Genomic DNA, 18,458 nt, shown 5'->3' on the forward strand with positions numbered 1-18,458 from the left:
GCCTAAAGTGTGAGTAGCTTCTGAGTGTTGGCTGTTTGGTCTATAACCTCTAACTTCAGCTCAGCAGTACCGCTTACCTCTTTGTTACCTTCTAACAAAAGTTGCCCTACTGGGGAGTCCTATTTGCGGTGTTCCTCGACCTTCGTGGCCAAATGTTTGACTGTCTGGCCGACACAGGTGGAGTTACATTTAAACTTTCACACCACTTTGGATCTCAGTTCACGAGCGATGGAAGTTTTGAGGGTTAAAAAGCACATTTTTAATTTTCTTGTCGCAAAAATTATTTGTGCCACGGATTTTTTACAAACCTTTGCAACTAACAGTTGAGATGGGTTGCCTCGTTATTGCATTGCAAAAAGGGGGGTGAGTTCTACGACCATTTATCTTTTCTCGATTCTGATGCCTTCACCTTCAAATTTTTCTTTCCCTCAATGATCTTGTTAAGAGTTTCAAACCTACCCTGTCCGATCAATTTTTCGGATTCTGATATTCAATCCATTGTTTTCGCTTATTCCAATGCCCGGTCGTCGAAATTTTTCTGAAAACCCTATGGACCGTCCCTTCAATAACATTTCTTTCCTATTGCAAAGGTGCGCAGCTTTTTATGCTTTTTATGGTTTTTTTGTTTCAAGCTTTTTTTTTCAGCTTTTTATTTCATCTTTTTTTATTTCAAGCTTTTTATGGTTTCGACTTATCAGGTTATTGAGACTACACTTGCTTGCGGGTTCATTTAGAATATTACCGAAGGCCAGCACTTCTGATCTTTACCCCTTCTCACTACCTCTCTTGCCACCGCCAGGTTACCTGATGCCTTAACCCTATCCGGACTTGTCTGGTCTGGCTTACCTCAGATCTCAGGAGTCTCAACTGAAAACTGTACACCGCTTGTTCCGAAAAAAAATCCTTCACTTATATTCTTTACTTAATTCTAATTTTAGAGTCGCGCCAATATGTGAGTACTTGAAATGTTTTCTTGATTGTATTTTACACAGTCATGTTGGAATAAGGCGGGTTTTAGGTTGATCCATCTGAAATGGATCAAAAGTACACCGTCTAAAAAAACTAATAGTTTACTTGAATTTCCAACTCTGTTTTCATCGGCGTTCGCTTGTTTTAGGTATTTAGAGACCTAGCCATGGGGACGTTCTTATTTCTAGAGTGGAGGTATCCTGGTCGTGGCCATTAAGCTGTTACACGATTTTGTAGTCCCATGTCTTGAGCGAACCGAATTGGCTCCGATAGAATGAGGTTTAAAAACACAAGAGGTAGTTGTCCTGACCCTTGAGCCAGTGGTTATAGGGCCTATTTCTCTTAACCTCATTTTTGACGTAAGCGAATGACTGTTCTATAGTGTTTTTATGGCGCTGCTGGTTGTTTTACGACATCGGGACTACCAGATTGAATACATTTGGCGTAGCTCTGGGCTACATGCTCATTCAAGAATACGGGTGGTACGGTTCAACTGGAATGTGTCCACCTTCTGGTCGTGCGGTGATTTGTTTTTAGGTAAACTTGTGAAATTTCCTCGTTGCGTTTTCGAATACGAGGCTTAGCTTACCAAGTATGGGGGTCACTAGAGAAACAAAAAACGGGTAAAAGACATAAAGCGAAACTAAAACAAAAAAGGAGAAGAAATTAAAAGAAAAACATGAAAAAAGTCGAACATAGACAGCGACTTTGATTTCCAGCTTGGATGGATCGGGCTTTTCTGATAAATTGATTGTAAACTCAAATTTTTTCACAATAAGACCGATAGTTTCGATCAAAATTTCAGTATTAAGCAGGTGCCCGAATATGCAGGGCTTTCAGATAGCCTTGCAACCTTGGATAACTACTGCGATACTTCACTGGAAAAGGTGACCAGTTGGACAGTGCAGGGGTTCATAGGGCTGAAGTCCTGGGAACTAAGAAAGGAAACTACTGGGAAGAGGCTTCCAGTAGTGTGACCAGTCCAGTGCGACTACTGGAGGAGAGAACCGTAGTGTGCATTTTGGTCAAACGGGTATCGTTTACATCCATTTTAAACTGTAGGAGATTGATAAAAAAGTGAATGAACGGCACCCCACAGTTTTTATTTGAGGAAACTTTTTTACTTGGGCAGATCTTGGAAACAGGTTCTCGAGTTTAGCACCCATCGCGCTTAAGTGGGGTGCTAGATAGGGAGGGCAGACGGGCTGCTTAAGTTAAAGGGCGGTGGTTGGAAATTGTGAAAAGGGGGCCATATTGGAAAAGGGGGCCATGTCTCAACTGAAAACTTTACACCGCTTGATCCGAAAAAAAAATCCTTCACTTAAATTCTTTACTTAATTCTAACTTTAGAGTCGCGCCAATATGTGAGTACTTGAAATGTTTTCTTGTTTGTATTTTACACAGTGATGTTGGAATAAGGCGGTTTTTAGATTGATCCATATGAAATGGATCAAAGGTACACCGTCTAAAAAAACTAATAGTTTACTTGAATTTCCAACTCTGTTTTCATCGGCGTTCGCTTGTTTTAGGTATTTAGAGACCTAGCCATGGGGACGTTCTTATTTCTAGACTGGGGGTATCCTGGTAGTGGCCATTAGGCTGTTACACAATTTTATAGTCACAGGTCCTAAGCTAACCGAATTGGCTCCGATAGAATGAGTTTTAAAAACACAAGAGGTAGTTATCCTGAACCTTGAGCCAATGGTTATCGGCCCTATTTCTCTTAACCTCATATTTGACGTAAGCGAACGACTATAAGGTTTCTATGGCGCTCCTGTTTGTTTTACGACATCAAGACTACCGAATTGACCCCATTTGACGTAGCTCTTGGCTACATGCTCATTCAAGAATACCGGTTATTAATCTACCTATTATACTAGCACAGTTACGATGTAATTTACAAATTTTGTGCTTTTTTCCGTATCAAAAAACATGGATATCTCAAAAATTGCGATTTGTGGGGGTATCAAAATATCGCTATTTTGACTCTAAAATTTGGTCTGCTTACTGTGTTTTTCACTGAAAAACTGTATAGGAGTATCAATATAAGCTGTATAAATAGTAATACTAACCTCATATTTGACGTAAGCGAACGAGTGTTCTATAAGATTTCTATGGCGCTCCTGATTGTTTTACGACATCAGGACTACTGGATTGACCCCATTTGACGTAGCTCTTGGCTAGATGCTCATTCAAGAATATCGGTTATTAATCAAAACGTCTTCCTTCTAAAGTCAAAAAATGTTCTCTCTTATAGATTCTGTCCAACTTTTTTTCGCCCTAGATAAGTTTATCTTTTCGATCTAAAAGTTATTGATCCGAGCTCAGAAGGCTTATACTTTTCTAGTTCAATGCAAAAGACCCGATCTAAAATGTTTCAGTTGAAAAAATTTGCCAAAAACAATGCTACTTGGTTCCTTCCGGGTTGATGAAACTACTAAATCAAACACGTTAAGTTCGATTTCACTGTAACCCGGAAGATTATTGGCAAACGGGTTTTAAAAGCTGCCGAATCACTAGCGAACAATAATCGAACAACAATTTTTACTGTCCTAACTAAAAAACTTCAAAAAGTTTTCGCGTGTTGTAGCGTTTCATTTTTCAAAAATGAAGAAAATTCGGTTTTGGTACCCAATTGATTCCAACCACTTCTTAACTAAGCTCAACCGTTTCTAGCTATTATAGTAGTACAATTACGATGGAACTTACTAATTTTGTGCTTTTTCCGTTCCAAAAAATATGGATATCTCAAAAATCGCAATTTGTGGGGGTATCAAAATATCGCTTGATCTGCTTACTGTCTTTTTCACTGAAAAACTGTATAGGACTATCAATATAAGCTGTATTAATAGTAATACTATTAAAATTTTACCCTCCGGGTTTGTTCAATACTCGAATTATGGTGCATAACTCGGAAAATCGCAATTTGGTGAAGGGTTACTACAGTGCAGTCACTGTCGAGCCCCCACAGATTAATATCTTACTTTTTGTACCAAAAGGGATGCAAAACTTGTTAACGATACCCAACAGCCGATTGTTGTTGTCCTTGTGCCCCTTCTTGTTGCTCCTTGCACTCTTTGCCGGATCAGCCTTCTCTCTAATCCCGAGACCCTTCCGGATTGAGCGCAAATTAGCATTAACGTGCTTAAATACTCAAGCAACCAGAACAAGCACCCCAAACGGGCCACAAATTTGATCGTAACCATCCTGACTGATATAAATGCCTGTAACAACACTATATCTCGCAACAACAAACGGGAGGGTCGGATCAAATCTCGTCTGGGGAAATTATTTCTACTGATTTTATACTTTTTACTGTTTTTCTTACAGTTATTTTTTTATGTTTTTTGTTTTTTCTTAGGTACTATACTAATTTTTGTTTGATTTCCTGTATATCTTTAAATGTTTTGGTCACAAACCTGTCAGGGAACGACGGGAGGGCCAAACCCCCTATTCTTTTTGGTACGTGAATTTTCGGTCTTAACTAGGTTAAAAGGCTATTCACGGGAATCCGGAAGGCTTCCGCGTTCCGAACTACCCTTCCGCCCCGGTGGTTAGAGCGTTGTTTTCAGCATCCGTTCGGCGCGGAGTGCGCGTTAGCGGTTCTGCCGGTGATGAAGTTTAAAAAAAATAACACCCAGGCTCTCCATAAAAACATCTACGTAACATTCGCCCGGGAATACAAATCGACCGAAAATAAACTTAGGTTCTAAAACGACTGGCTAGCGTCTAAACACAGCTTTTTATGCTTTTCACCGTCTCTGCAAAAGCCAGTTCTTTTGGTGGTTTTTCTAACATCGGGTCAACAAAAACGTTACTGTTTCCGGCTTCGATCAGAACGCTCTAATTAGCTTCATTATATCCAAAATAGTGAGCTCAAGGCTGGGTCTCAGTATCCCCAGACCACGAGATCACTCCTAAAAACAGGGCTACTACTTATTTATTATATTATTTTTGTTTTTGTTCAGTAGATAAAAATCATCATCTCCATCGAAGATGGATCAACCCTTCAAAGATGTAAAGCCTATAGTGTGAGTAGCTTCTGAGTGTTGGCTGTTTGGTCTTTAATCGCCGACTTCAGCTCAGCAGTACCGCTTACCTCATTATTACCTTCTAACAAAAGTTGCCCTACTGGTGAGTCCTATTTGCGGTGTTCCTCGACCCTCGTGGCTAAATGTTGGACTGTCCGGCCGACACAGGTGGAGTTACATTTAAACTTTCACACCACTTTGGATCTCAGTTCACGAGCGATGGAAGTTTTGAGGGTTGACAAGCATATTTTTAATTTTCTTGTCGCAAAAATTATTTGTGCCACGGATATTTACCAAACCTTTGCAACTAACAGTTGAGATGGATTGCCTTAATGTTGCATTGCAAAAAGGGGGTGATGTTTACTACCATTTATCTTTTCGCGATTCTGATGCCGTCACCTTCAAATTTTCCCTCAATGATCTTGTTAAGAATTTCAAACACTACCCTGTCCTATCAATTTTTCGGATTTCGATACTCAATCCATTGTTTCCGATAGTTTCAATACCCGGTCGAAATTTTATTCTGAGAATCCTATGGACCGTCCCTTCAATAAAATTGCTTGCCTATTGCAAAGGTGCGCAGCCTCTAAAGTTCAGAAGGATGCCATTGTCAGTGGGTTTTTGGTTCCGTAATGTTACCACACCTTAAGTGGCACCAACTCAAACAAGCTTCACACTTTACTCTTTGGTTCGATATGTCACCTTTTTCTGAGATCCAGGGCAGACTTCCTTGTTATCTTCATTGAATACAGTCAATTTTGGTACTTTTTTCAATAATGTAAATTTGCATTCTTTGAGCCACATTTTGGCCAGTTTTACTGCAAGTGAGGCGCCCATTACTAATTCATTTTTTTTGTACATAACACTAACCATTGCATTTAAAGTTAACCTTAATCACTGCCAAATTTGGTAGTTTTTCCATAATTTTGCATTAGACATTAGTGTTTAAATTCCTTAGATCAAGGGAGATCAAAGTTCAATTCTGATTTTTCTAGATCTCCCTGGCCATTTGAGCGTTCGTGTTTATGTTTGCTCCTCAATTTTATCAAAGTACTTGCCATTGCTTTAAAGGACGGGACGATGTGGTGTGCTTTGTTTGTGCCTTTTTTCTGATCCATACATCCTAGCCGGCTGCGCCATCGTTGATCTTAACTTAATATACATCGCTTCACTAATCTCGTCCTTCTCTTTCAAGGCGAGAAATTTTTTGTGTATGTCTTTTTCATTCTTTATGCTCAAAGCTGTCTGTCAGATTCTTCCTCTTACTAAATTGTTCTGCCTGTAATAAATCTTTCAGTCTCTTCTCATATGTCTCCTCATTCAATACACAAAAATCCACCCCCTATCAAACGGCACTGCCAGAAGACCATTCTCCTTCAAATACTTTCTGACTTTTTCAGCACCTTAGTCAGAGGGGGTCTGTTTAACCTTTTTAGCATATTTCATTGTAGATGCTTTATTCTGATTTCATTTCTCTCCGGATGTTCTATTTAACTTCAGCTCAGACAAAACACTATCAGGAAGTAATTTTCATTGAAATTGGCTCGTACTGCATGTTTTGGGCCAAAACTTACAAATTCCCGCACCCACTGCGGCAAAATCAACTCATCTAAGATTCTGACTGACCTATCATTCAAACTTTTAATACAATCCTTTTAATTTACTCTGTCTTTCGGAAAGTATTTCAAGCTTTTTATGGTTTCGACTTATCAGGTTATTGAGACTACACTTGCTTGCAGGTTCATTTAGAATATTACCAAAGGCCAGAACTTCTGATCTTTACCCCTTCTCACTACCTCTCTTGCAACCGCCAGGTTACCTGATGCCTTAACCCTATCCGGATTTGTGTGGTCTGGCTTACCTCAGATCTCAGGAGTCTCAACTGAAAACTGTACACCGCTTGATCCGAAAAAAAATCCTTCACTTATATTCTTTACATAATTCTAATTTTAGAGTCGCGCCAATATGTGAGTACTTGAAATGTTTTCTTGATTGTATTTTTCACAGTCATGTTGGAATAAGGCAGGTTTTAGGTTGATCCATCTGAAATGGATCAAAAGTCCACCGTCCGAAAAAACTAATAATTTACTTGTACCCTGTTTTTAACGGCGTTCGCTTGTTTTAGGTATTTAGAGACCTAGCCATTGGAACGTTCTTATTTGTAGAGTGGGGGTATCCTGGTCGTGGCCATTAAGCTGTTACACAATTTTGCAGTCTCATTTCGTAAGCGAACCGAATTGGCTCCGATAGAATGAGGTTTAAAAACACAAGAGGTAGTTATCCTGACCCTTGAGCCAGTGGTTATAGGGCCTATTTCTCTTAACCTCATTTTTGACGTAAGCGAACGACTGTTCTATAGTGTTTTTACGGCACTCCTGGTTGTTTTACGACATCAAGACTACCAGATTGCACCCATCGCGCTTAAGTGGGGTGCTAGATAGGGAGGGCAGACGGGCTGGTTAAGTTAAAGGGCGGTGGTTGGAAATGGTGAAAAGGGGGCCGTATTACTGTAACCATACAATCAGCATTGTCGGTTTTGGTACATCATATTAAGCTGAGACCAGACTGACCCCAGTAAAGACTGAAAACAAGAGTTGGAACGCGAGGGTACCCAATAATAATCTCAAGACAAGTAGGTGTTCTGGTCGGATTGGTTGGGGGGATCAAAAATAGTTATTTTTATTAGAGACCAATAAATTAAAGACCCCAGATGAACGATAGTGGGAGGAATAACGCGCGACAATCATGTACCAGACAAATCTTTTTTGGAACCACGGTTTTGTCAAGTTTAATTTTCGAGACACTCAGACTAACTCTTGAATGATTTTCAATAACAACCTAGTAAAGGAAACCCAATCTGATTTCTCAATTGCAATGGATCTAGGGTAGGCAGGAGATTTTAGAGAAAGGTCCAGGAAAACTAGAACAACTGCCCAACACTACGTCTACATAAATCCTGGGAAGCTAATTCAACTGCCCAACACTACGTCTAATGGAGTCCTGGTAAGGCAAATCAGCGGCCCAACACTGGTTTGCTGGAGTGTTGGGAAGGTAAATCAACGACCCAACACTGGTTTGCTGGAGTGTTGGGAAGGCAAATCAACGGCCAAACACTAGTTTGCTGGAGTGTTCGAAAGGCATTTCAACTGCCCAACGCTTGAGTCCTGGGAAGACAAATTAACTGCCCAACACTTGAGTCCGTGTCGGGCAAACTAACAGCCCAACACGTGGAGTCTTGGGAAGACAAATCAACTGCACAACATTTGAGTCCTGGGAAGATCAAACAACTGTTCAACACTTCAGTCCTGAGAAGGTAAATCAACTGCCCAACACTTGAGTCTTGGGAAGGCGAGTCAACTGCCCAACACGAGGAGTCTTGGGAAGACAAATCAACTGCCCAACACTTGAGTCCTGGGAAGGCAAATTAAGGGCCCAACACATGGAGTCTTGGGAAGACAAATCAACTGCCCAACAGTTGAGTCCTGAGAAGGCAAATCAACTGCCCAACACTTGAGTCCTGGGAAGGCGAATTAATTGCCCAACACTTGGAGCCTTGGGAAGGTAAATCAACTGCTCAACACTTGAGTCCTGAGAAGGCAAATCAACTGCCCAACACTTGAGTTCTGGGAAGGCAAATTAAGAGCTCAACACATGGAGTCTTGGGAAGGCAAATCAACTGCCCAACTTTTGAGTCCTGGGAAGGTAAAACAACAAAAAACACTTGAGTCCTCGGAAGGTAAATCAACTACCAAAAACTTGAGTCCTGGGAAGGCAAATTAACTGCCCAACATTTGGAGTCTTGAGAAGGCAAATAAAACCTCCAACACTTGCTTCCTGGGAAGGCAAGTCAACTGCGCAACACTTGAGTCCCGGGAAGGCAAATTAAGAGCTCAACACATGGAGTCTTGGGAAGGCAAATCAACTGCCCAACTTTTGAGTCCTGGGAAGGTAAAACAACAAAAAACACTTGAGTCCTGAGAAGGTAAATCAACTGCCCAACACTTAAGTCCTGGGAAGGCGAATCAATTGCCCAACACTTGGAGCCTTGGGAAGGTAAATCAACTGCCTAGCACTTGAGTCCTGGGAAGGCAAATCAACTGCCCAAATTTTGAGTCCTGGGAAGGTAAAACAACAAAAAACACTTGAGTCCTCGGAAGGTAAATCAACTGCCAAAAACTTGAGCCCTGGGAAGGCAAATTAACTGCCCAACATTTGGAGTCTTGAGAAGGCAAATCAACTGCCCAAAAATTGAGTCCCGGGAAAGCAAATCAATCGCCCAACACTTGAGTCATGGGAAGGCAAATTAACTGCCCAACACATGGAGTCTTGGGAAGGCAAATCAACTGCCAACACTTGAGTCCTGAGAAGGTAAATCAACTGCCCAACACTTAAGTCCTGGGAAGGCGAATCAATTGCCCAACACTTGGAGCCTTGGGAAGGTAAATCAACTGCCCAGCACTTGAGTCCTGGGAAGGCAAAGCAACTGCCCAACACTTGAGTCCTGGGAAGTTAAATGAAGTGCCCAACTTATGGAGTCTTGGGAAGGCAAATCAACTGCCCAATTTTTGAGTCCTGGGATGGTAAAACAACAAAAAACACTTGAGTCCTTGGAAGGTAAATCAACTGCCAAAAACTTGAGCCCTTGGAAGGCAAATTAACTGCCCAACATTTGGAGTCTTGAGAAGGCAAATCAACTGCCCAAAAATTGAGTCCCGGGAAAGCAAATCAATCGCCCAACACTTGAGTCCTGGGAAGGCAAATTAACTGCCCAACACTTGGATCCCTGGGAAGGTAAAACAAATGCCCAACATTTCAGTCCTGAAAAGGTGAATCAACTGCCCAACACTTGAGTCCTGGGAAGGCGAATCAACTGCCCAACACTTGGAGCCTTGGGAAGGCAAATCAAACCTCCAACACTTGGGTCCTGGGAAGGCAAGTCAACTGCCCAACACTTGAGTCCCGGGAAGGCAAATTAAGTGCTCAACACATGGAGTCTTGGGAAGGCGAATCAACTGCCCAACACTTGAGTCCTGAGAAGGTAAATCAACTGCCCAACACTTGAGTCCTGGGAAGGCGAATCAATCGCCCAACACTTGTATCCTTGGGAAGGTAAATCAACTGCCCAACACCTGAGTCCTGGGAAGGCAAATCAACTGCCCAACACTTGAGTCCTGGGAAGGCAAAATAAGTACCCAACTTATGGAGTCCTGGGAAGGCGAATCAACTGCTCAACACTTGGAGCCTTGGGAAGGCAAACCAAACCCTCAACACTTGGGTCCTGGGAAGGCAAGTCAACTGCCCAACACTCGAGTACAGGGAATGCAAATTAACTGCCCAACATTTTGAGTCTTGAGAAGGAAAATCAACTGCCCATAAATTGAGTCCTGGGAAAGCAAATCAACTGCCTAACACTTGAGTCCTGGGAAGGCAAATTAACTGCCCAACACTTGGAATCCTGGGAAGGTAAACAAATGCCCAACACTTGAGTCCTGGGAAGGTAAATCAACTGCCCAACATTTGGCCTTGAGAAGGCAAATCAACTGCCCATTGCTTGAAAACTTGAGTATTGGGAAACTAAGACATGTGCCCGACACAAGAGAAACTGAATCTTCAAAATAACTGCCCAAGAGCAAGGAAAACAAATCTTGAGAGACACAAAAAACTACACGGCACCTGGGCTTCTGGGGGTCCTGGAAATTCAATTAAAAATTCCATTTTAAACAATTTGGATAAGAACAAAAAAAAACACAAGGTAATCTAAGTTTTAACTCAGTGTGAGTAGATATTCAACTGAAAATTGTTTTACAAGGATTATAAATTTAACAAGAGTATCAGACTTTTATGATTTTTTTATTTACTATTACTTCCTGCATATAGCAGAAAGTGTAATCAAACCAAAATTGTAAATAAATAACATGTAGAGGACAAGAGTATCGTTACCAGAAAAAGGTAGCCAAGACAGATACCCGTAACAACGATACCAAGACTAAAGAGGAAATATATATCAGTTAACATGCTGAACACTCAAAGCAACAGAGAGAAGAAAGAGGTGAAGAACAGTAGTGAAGCTCACGGAACGAAAGAGTGCATCTGTCGCAAAAATGGATGTAGAGACACCTAAGGGGGAAGAAGCTAACGGGGCAGAAGCCAAGTGTACGCTGGAGATAAACTATCGGAAAGCAGCAGCGGATGCAATAAATTAAGTGAAACAAGATTTGGCAACAAATGAAATCGAACAAAGGCTCAAACAGGAAATAGAAAAACAGCAAAGAAATGAGCCGTTTTCAGCAGAAAGAGCCGACCCAGAGATAAGCGAAAATCTGAAGATCAGAGGCGACTGCAAATCCTTAAAAATGGAGACTGGAAAACCTTTCGGGATCACGAAGAGATGAGCGAGAACCATGTCAATAATCACCGTAGGTGTCCACAAAGTAATGAGGAATCTGAGCGAACCAGTGAACAAAAACTAATGCACATAGACGTATGTGCGGACTATTTGCGAACCATCAGTCTGAAAGCTTCTTCGAGAGCGATCAGAGCAATACTGACGAAAGGCGGTGGAAAATCGATAAATTAGACAGCAGATACACCGAGGTCAATGGTCCACCCGAGGTCATGCTAAACATCTATTCAAAGAGGATGATAACGTCCAATGGTGACCTGGTTGGCCAAATCTCCGTGGGTCGAGAGGAACTCAAAGTGAGATCGATTGGACATTGCGCAAGGCTTGAGGAAGGCGCTATGCATTTGGGAAGAGAAGCAGACGTGTCCGCACATGTACTGGATATAAAAGGTAAAAAGACGCCTTTAGAGGGACTAATAGACACGGGAGGTATCTTGAGCGTGATAACAATAGAAACTTGGAGACGGATGGGACTTGACAAAGATGACATGATAGACTCCAGAATCCGATTTTCAGCAGCAAACAAATGGCGTTAAAGGTCCTTGGCAGAACACCAATTTATTAGCCATAAACTTTGGGGAACGCAATCTGTGAATGAGCGTCTTTGTAGTGGAAAATCTAGATGAATCAGATCAATTAATTTTAGGCAGGGGTTTTATCAGGAACATTGACGTAACTGTTGATCTTGCAATGCGATGTTCGGATTTCGAATCGAAAGGAAGTACATAATAAAACCGTTAAATGTTCTAATGAAAAAAAAAGTGCAAAGTTCCTTGAATAGGAGGGTGAGTTTGAAAGCTAATGAGGCTGCAATAATTGTAAGTTTGAGAATGAAAAACTACAACGAACTCAGTGATAATAAACAGGTTTGTGTAGTACTAAATCCAAATAGCCAAAGTGCTGTAATTTTAGGAAGATCATTCTCGATCACCAAGAGTGGCCTCAGTGTCTTGTTGAATGACAATCACAACCCAGAGAGGGAGGAAATTGGGGTACGCGTTGCCGGTGAAAACTAGATATGAAATGACTGAAAATGTTAAAAATATGAAGTTCTTGATTGTCTGAATCATATGGACAAGATTTGTATCTTGAGTAGGTTGAGGCGAATAAACATTTCGTCGGGTGTCATCAATTCACTAGAAGTCAGCGACAAACAATGGACTGTCAAGCTGTTCGAATGATCCTTAAAAACCCACAACAGAGGAATTGGAAATGGATAAACAGTTATTACCAGAAATTGAACATTAAAGTGAATTGGAATTGGCTAAACCGTTATTACCAGAAATTAAACATTAAGGAGAAAGATAACGGACAAAAAGCTCGAAGCCATCAAGGACGTGTTAGATATGAATTTAGATGTTTTATCGAGACACAAGGCGGATATTGGGTGTTGTAATTTTGTTGAAGATGATATAGAATTAGAGGAGTCTGTGGTACCGCACAAGGAGGGGCGAGGCGCATGACCCCACACAAATCGGTGGCATGCAGGAAAGAAAAAGAAATTGTACTAGCTTTTGACATGGATAAACCATCCAAATCACCGTGGGCGTGTGGAATGGTGATGGCCAAAAAGAAAGAATATCAACTGAGATTTTGTTGTGAATTTCAATATCTGAACTCCGTCACGATGATTGATGCTTTTCCCAACGCGAAGATAGATGAGAGGCTTTCGAAATTGAGGGATGCTATTTTTTTTCTGCGATTCTTGATCTGGGATCGGCTTTTGGCAGGTACCGCCTAGAAAACAAGATAAAGAGAAAACGGGATTTGTTTGTGACCCGGGACTGTTCCGATGGAAGAGGATGCTTTCGGCCTATGCAATGCGACAGTCACATTCCAGAGACTGATGTTACAAGCACTGACAAGAGTAATAAAGAAATAGAGAAACTTGGTAATCACATCGAGCGATTGGACGAAGTGTTCACATTTACAAAAAGGGCAGGATTGAACAACGCAGCAGAAGATGCCCCGGATATCGAATATCGGGGGCATGAAATAGAACTGGATGAGTCGGCGGTACCACAAAGGGGTGGGACGAGGCGCATGACCCCACAAAAATCGGACGCATATAGAAAACAAGTAGAAACGTTACTAGAGCATGAGCTGGTAGAACCATCCAGATCACCGTGGGCGTGTGGAATGGTGATGGCCAAAAAGAAAGAATATCAACTGAGATTTTGTTGTGAATTTCAATATCTGAACTCCGTCACGATGATTGATGCTTTTCCCAACGCGAAGATAGACGAGAGGCTTTCAAAATTGGGGAATGCTAACTTTTTTTACGATACTTGATCTGAGACGGCTTTTGAAAGCACCGCTTGAAAAACAAGATAGAGAGAAAACGGGATTTGTTTGTGAGCTGGGACTGTTCCGATGGAGGAGGATGCGTTTCGGCCTATGCAATGCGACAGCCACATTCCAGAGACTGATGTCACAAGCACTGACAAGAGTAATAAAGAAATATGGAAACTTGGTAATCACGTCGAGCGATTGGACGAAGTGTTCTCATTTACAAAAAGGGCAGGATTGAAATGCAAGCCTTCGAAATGCGAGTTTTTAGAATACTCGAAGAAACATTTCGGAAGGATGGTGGACAAGGATGGCATCAGACCAGATCAAGACGCTGTAGAAGCAGTCCTGAATTAAATTTAATCAACGACTGAACATCAGTTAAAGAGCTTTCTTGGTTTTGCAAACTACTAAAGATTACTCACCAAAGATTAGTCAGACAAGGTATACCCGATGCAACAACTCATGAGACATAAGGGCAAGAAATTTATGTGGAACATCGCAGCAGAAGAGTCTTTTCAGTGAATAAAAAGATAGTTGTGTGAGGCTCCAGTAGTGGGTATGGCGATAGAGAAAGGCATGTACGTCCTAGATACCGACGCTTCAGTGGTCGCAGTTTCTGGCAAACTCCCTCAAGATCAAGAAAGGAACGACAAGACCGTCATGAGACCAATAGGATACGGGAACAAAGTTCAGAGCGACACGGAGATGAAAAATGGGGCGCCCAAAGCAAATATGTTTGCGGTGGTCACCTTTAAAGAGAAATACAAGGATATCTAGGCAGCGAGCCGTTCAAACTACAATTTGATCACAGAGATGTCTCCTGGCTGCAAACGTACCCCAATGTTTTAAAGTTACATCGGAAGATGGATAGTAGGAGTATATGGTTACAACATGATAATTGAGCACAGGACAAGGGATAACCATCAAAATGCAGACCAGTTGAGAAAGAAAACCGAACTTTACGAGAGGCAAGAGCTGAAGGAAGCTGACAGTTCTGAAAAAAAAGATCGATTCTCATTCATAGACAAGGTAATCTATGACAATTTTTCACTCACGAGATGGCTCGATAAATCAGTGAAGCCGATCGGGGATCATCCTGAATTACCAACTGAACACCGGGAGACAATTATCCTAGGGAGACAACCGGGAATACCAGTGGAACTCCTGCTCAAGTCGATGATAGTCAGAGAAACGTTGAAGGCGAAAGATTATGACCAGGGGGAAGTAAAGAACGGGAGATTAGCAGTAAGACAAGCTTTGATGAGATTGCTTCAGAAACTGGCTGACAACAAGCCCGTGGACATGAATGAGAAGACTAATGAACCAGAACTCACGATAATGAGGAGGAGTAAAGAAGTCCCGCGCGAAAAAAGTTAGTTGGAAGATAGAGATCTAGAGAGTTAAGAATGGGTGCTGACGTTAGTCGAGAAAATCCCAGATGGGATACTCATGCAGAAAACACTGAGAAAGAAAAAAAAAGTCTTTCAAGGAGGAGGCCGAAGAGCTCAGAGAAGATCAAGAGTCCGGGTAGTGGATAGTGAATGCGGAAGAGAGTGAAGAAGAGAATTTGTCCGGGGAGCCAGAAGAAGTGGACGAGAACTCTACGGGAAGTGAAGACGAGCAATACAGCCTATGCATGATACTAGCAGAAGCAAAGAGGAGAAACCAGGATAGAGAAATACATACGAACCACTCGTCTGGAACGTACAGTTTAGACAGTGACGATGCAATTGGAGGAGAAAAACTAGAGATAATAGCGGTATCAAGGAAACCCTTCAGGTATCAAGGAACAAAAGGACGAATATAGAGCCCGAAAGCAACAGGGAGATCTCGAGCAAGAAAGCGTGTGTCAAACTGAGAGATGATATCCACAACCCGGGAGCATTGACAGGGCAAATAATGGCCTTGAACGAGCACGTGAAGGCAACGTACAGGCTATCAGACTTGATTCGGGCACAGAAAAATGAGAAAATGACCATCCATCTCTCCAAATGGATCAAAACAAGGGAGAAAGAGAAAGGGCGGTCTGGAAGAAGATAGCTATAAGATCCTGAGCCAGTTCAACAAGGAATGGAAGCGGCTAATTTTTTTACACTGCGTATGGCGTGGTGGCTTGCAAGAGAAGAGATGAAGAAAGAATACTGCACAAACACCACCTCGTCATACTACCGCAGCTTTTTCAGCCAGAAGTGCTGTTCAGGTCACATGATCAAATGGGACTTAAGGGAAAAGATAAAGTACAACAAAGAACGCTGTATCGTTTGATTCGCCTACAACGAGGAAAGCGTGCAAGAGATGGGTCAATGCATGTTTTTCATACCTGCAATTGAAGGAACCGAGGAAAATGGAATTCCTACTCAAATCGCTGAAAAAATTGAAAACTAATGAGGTCGTGTAGATAGACCACCGAAAAATCTGGATTACAGAAACCGGATATAATCAGAGACAAGTAGTCATAGACCACTTCAAGAAACTGACGGAAGATTTATTGTGTCAAGCGGCCTCAGCGGAAGAAACAATGATCACTTGATTACGCACTGGATCTCGAGATACGCATGTCCCATGACTTTTCAATCAGACAACGGGATGGCCTTCATCGGGGATCTGACGAAAGTTTTGATGAAGAGATCCCACATCGCTCAAGTACACTGGGCTGGCGGAGGGGCGAAATAGGACGATAGTGAATATGCTCAGGCTATACTGCTCGAGTTATATGACAGATTGGGACAAATACTTGCTGCAAGTAGTGGGAGCATACAACATCACGCAACACTCGACAACGGGGATCATTCCATTCATGATGCTGGATGCTGACAAGGTTCTCTTCTGGCCAGAATACGAGGGGCAAAAGACTTCAACCTAAGCCTGCGTGAGGTAGGCGATGAAGAGATAACAAGAGTGGAGTGATCTGTGTATACGGAACACAGCTCAAGCACAGATGAGACAACGCAAAAACTACGGTGAGAAAAGACTACAAACAAAGCTGTACTCTGTGGGGCAGTATGTCTGGGTGTTTGAGAACGGCATACCTCCAAAAAGAACAGGGAAGTTATGGAAGAAATGGAGAGGGTAGTTCATGATGACAAGGGTACATCAGCAGGGTCAGTTCTACCGCCTGAGCACAGGATGAGCCGCGGACTATGAAAATCTGAAGTCTCATGTCCCGTCACCGGAGAATTAGTGCGTGCCTCAAAACACGGAAAGCCTAGAATATCTGATAGTGGAACTGGATGTGAGGTCAGCGAGAGTGGCACCAGAGAGAAGAACGATGGAAACGAGAACACAAGCATGGATGACAATGAAAAGATAGAAGTCCACTCGAATGATGTTTCATTTGCAGAAGAGGATAGGAATGAACCAGAGCAGAATGAAGTGCCCGAGTGGATAGAGCCAGACAAGCCTCCGACCATAGAGACAAGGCGACGCGGGCGCGAAAAGACCAGCATGGAAGACAACAAATATTATGATGACTTCTTGATTGATAAAATATAACCAAATGAGATGAAGACAGATTTGGTGAGCATGGGTGACTTGATCCCGGAAAATTAGTGGTAGATCATTGAGGGTAATGCGGATTTCTGGCAGAAAGATCACAATATACCAGAACGAGAGATGATTCTAGAACAGAGCAAACAGAAAAAAGGGAGCACGAAAGTTTCAGGGTTCTAGAATGGATGTATGACCTGCCAGCGGGCGAAAATGAGGGACAGAGTAGGCAACAGGTCGACATATCTTCAGCCAAAAACGTGAAGAGAGAAAACCATTGGCTGGATAGCTTCGGACCGGTTACTAGACATACCGCCAGATAACTCAAGCGCGGCACCATCGACGGGGACGTCGATAAAAATTCTTGTCGGGGGAGTGGGGGTAGGACTTACCCACACCGAAAATTTAATAAGAAAAAACTCAGCGAAACAAGGGAAACCCGTGGACTGCAAGTGGATCAAGAGAAAGCTGAACCCACTATTGGAATAATTTCTAGACCAAATTTGATACCCCGAATGAATACTCGGAAAACATCTTGATCCCGGACAGCGATTTCATCGTATCTGACAGGACCAGTTCAATCTGCAAAATAGCAGATATGAGCATAAAGACCAGGCTAGAGGCGGATGTCGAAAGAGAATATCAAAATGTGGAGTACTTGCTCAAAGAAAGACCGGGGTTGGCGGGCCTGGCGGCGTTCCCATCATCAGTTTTTCAGGTGCCAGGCAAGTACTTGTTTTTTTCGGAGACGAAAGTCAGTGAAAAGTGTGCGGTGGATCCTGAAAATGTGGTACTGACGTGGACGCGCCTAAAGAACTTTCTGGTGGAAAGGGGATAGAAGGAAGTCTCAATACCAGTTTACGATCCGAATAGAATCAAAATTGAATCCCCAAGAGTTGTAAGTGGTCTTGCACGTGGTCTTCCTAAAAAAGAAAATAACAAACAAATACAAAAGAAATATTACCTGAGAATTGTTTGATTCTCGAGTGGGTACAAGCGTCTTGAGTTGGGGCTGGAATCTCGAGTGCACACAGCTTCCTTGAGATAAGGGCATTGTACATCGTATAAGATTAAGTTTTGAATTTTTGGAACGACAGTCATGCTGAACAACTAATACAAATCGCACAATGCTGAAATATAAAAGAGTCTGCAGCATTTTACACTTATTTGAACATTTTGAGATGGTGCACGCAAATATGATGTTTTGCTCTTTGGAGCAAGCAATGGACTGATTAACAAAATATCATTTAATCAAAACCGTTTTAAAAATTTTGTGA

At 42.1% G+C, this 18,458-nt stretch overlaps 1 protein-coding gene across 1 annotated transcript in view; it reads right to left on the reverse strand.

Moving 5' to 3' along the window:
- The window catches only part of LOC134853372 (reticulon-1-A-like), a 129,543-nt gene extending 111,948 nt beyond the window's left edge, over positions 1-17,595 (reverse strand). Inside the window, exon 1 of the mRNA XM_063869352.1 lies at positions 17,585-17,595. The gene's annotated coding sequence lies outside the window, so the exon portion shown is untranslated. The remainder of the gene's footprint in view (positions 1-17,584) is intronic.
- Positions 17,596-18,458: the final 863 nt, after the last annotated feature.

This window comes from Symsagittifera roscoffensis, chromosome 8 (genome assembly GCF_963678635.1).
Source record: "Symsagittifera roscoffensis chromosome 8, txSymRosc1.1, whole genome shotgun sequence".
Taxonomy (NCBI): Eukaryota; Metazoa; Xenacoelomorpha; order Acoela; family Convolutidae; genus Symsagittifera; species Symsagittifera roscoffensis.